This window comes from Neomonachus schauinslandi, chromosome 3 (genome assembly GCF_002201575.2).
Source record: "Neomonachus schauinslandi chromosome 3, ASM220157v2, whole genome shotgun sequence".
NCBI lineage: Eukaryota > Metazoa > Chordata > Mammalia > Carnivora > Phocidae > Neomonachus > Neomonachus schauinslandi.
Window position 1 is genome coordinate 151,645,370 of NC_058405.1, and position 2,967 is coordinate 151,648,336.

Genomic DNA, 2,967 nt, shown 5'->3' on the forward strand with positions numbered 1-2,967 from the left:
TTGAAGATAGTAATTTTTTATTCTATTTCAGAACCATTCACAATTTTCCTTTACATCCTATACTTGGTATTAAAATAATCACTGACAATTTTTTTAAAATAGCAAAAAGAATTTCAGATGTTTACATTAAAGTGAAATAATACTGTAATATCTATCTATACATATATATTGCTTTTCATAGAATATTTTTCTTATTCTGTAGTAATTAGTCATAGAAATGCTTAAACCTCCTTTTTTTGAATTTGAAATAAAAATTTATAGTAATAAAAAATAAAATAGTGTTTGCAATTCCAAGAAATAAAAATACTTAATGATCAATTCTGTGCGTGTGTATGTGTGCATTACATCAGAAGGTATACCCACTATCCTTTTGCATATGAGATCCTCCTAAACCTTGTTAAAGTTAGGCATTAAATTAGGTACTACATGAACGTTATTTTTTCTGATATTTTGGGACTAAGAAAGGTGCTTACTTATTAAAAAATTATGTATTATATATACAGGGAGACACACATATTCCCTTAACAGAATTAGGATGACTGTTGAAATTTTAGCAACATGTAATGACTATAACTTTATCTATTTAGAAAAGTGATTACATCCACGGGAAGTATTCATCTAACCTTATCCATGGACAGTTACAGGAAGTTTCTTTAATGGCAAGTAACTCAGCTGTTACATACTGACTAGATCAGGTTTAAGTTGGAAGGTTTTTTGTTTTGTTTTGTTTTGTTTTCTAAACGTAGCGTGGTCCCTTTAGAGCCTAAGGTCCTATTCTATCCTGAGTTATCTATATGGATTTGCCCTCCAAATTAGCATGAGTGAAGTAAATCTTCTAAAATGTACCAACTGTACAGAGAAAGGGAGGAATTAACCAATGAATATATTAAGCAAATAAGGATCAGAATGGAGGGGAAGGGGATGGGATATTCAGTTAAATGATTTTTTGTTTTACCCCTAATGAATTCATCAATTTAATCTCTTACTGCTGGTTGCAATATTGGGTTGACAACCTATAATTTGTTCAATCATTCAGTATAATTTCATTGTGATTTTGCTAAATGCTAGTCACTGTTCTAGGTATTTGGGATACAGAATATAGTCTTACTGAAAACAACCTGTCAGAGGAGATGGACAAGTTAAATTTTTTTGATAAATTGCAATATGTGTTAAGATAGAAATTATTTTCTCAGATAGTGGTGTCAATTTTAAATGAAGTATAAAAAATGTGCTAATTTCTCTTTGAAAATCAGGTGCTTTAACTTTGAAAGAAAATCCCAATTTTAAATTGAATTACTTAAATTTATTTAATCTAGTTAAATACCTTATTGGGTATACTAAAATTGATTGATTTTTTATTCAACACTTTTGAAATCAAAACTGGAAAGTGTTTTGAGAAAATTCTGAATACAGATTCAACTATAAGAAGAGAGACCCTAAATACCCTTACTCAGTTCCCCCAGTGATAACATCTTGCAAAGCTGTAGTACAATAATATTACAACCAGAATGTTGACATTAATATAGTCTAGATACTGAAAAACCCATCATCACAAGGGTACTTCTTGTTGTCCTTTAAAAGCCATACCAATTTTCTCCTCAATTCTTGTCCCTGACCTCTGGCAACCACTAATATGTTCTCTATTTCTATAAGTGTGTTATTTCAAAATGTTATATAACTGCAATCATGTAGCATTGTGAACATTTAGGATTGTCTTTTTTCAGTCTGCATTGTTCCCTGGAAATTTATCCCGTTTATTGTGTTTATCAATAATGAACTCATTTTTAGTGAATAGTATCACATCGTATGGATGTACTATAGTTTGTTTAATCATTCATCTTTTGAAGGGCATCTGTGTTATTTCTGATTTTGGCTATTATGAATAAAGCTCCTATGCATTCTTACCTGCATTTGGATGAAAACATATTTTTATCTCTTTGGAAAAAATGTGTAAGAGAGCATTTTGCTTTATTGTATGGCAGTTGCATGTTTAGTTTTATAAGAAACTTCGAAATTGTTCCTAGAGTGGTTTACCATTTTACATTTCTGCCAGCAATGTATGTACGAGTGATTCAGTGTCTCTATATCCTCGTAGCATTTGGTGTTGTTCCTATATTTTTTATTTTAGCCATTTTGACAGGATTGAAATGATATCATGATTTTAATTTGCATTTTCCTAATAGCTATTGATGTTAAATATCTTTCCATGTGATGATTTGCCATCTGTATGTCTTCTGTGAAATGTTTATTCATGTCTCTTGCCCATTTCTAGTGGGATTTTTTTTTTTCATTTTACTGTTGAGTTTTAAGAGTTCTTTCTGTATTTTTGTTATGAATCCTTCATCAGATATGTGATTTGCAAATATTTTCTTTAAGTCTATAAGTTGTCATTTCATCCTTTAGCAGGATATTTCTCAGAAAAATTTTAAAAATTTTGAAGAGAACCAATTATCTTTTTTATTTTTATGGATAATGTTTTTGTTGTCAAGTCTGAGAACTCTTTGCCTACCCTGAGATCCAAAAGATCTTCTGTAGGCTGACTTATATATTTTTTAAGAGTTTATTTATTTATTTGAAAGAGAGAGAGCACAAGTTGGGGGGTGGGCAGAGGGAGAGGAAGAGGGACAAGCAGACTCCCTGCTGAGTGCAGAGCCTGATGTGGGGCTGAGTCCCAGGACCCTGAGATCATGACCTGAGCTGAAGTCAGACACTTAACCAACTGAGTGACCCAGGTGCCCCTCTAGGCTGACTTTTAAACATAAATGACTTTAAAAAAAAAAAGCTATGATTCTCGGATCTGTGTTCTGTCCTTTCTAATTTTGTAATGTTCCAGGAAAGATTAGGAATATCAGATTTGTATTTAAAATTAATTTTGGGTCACCAAAAGCTCGCTCTTCCTTCCTTCCTTTCTTTCTTTCTCTTTCTTTCTTTCTTTCTTTCTTTCTTTCTTTCTTTCTTTCTTTCTTT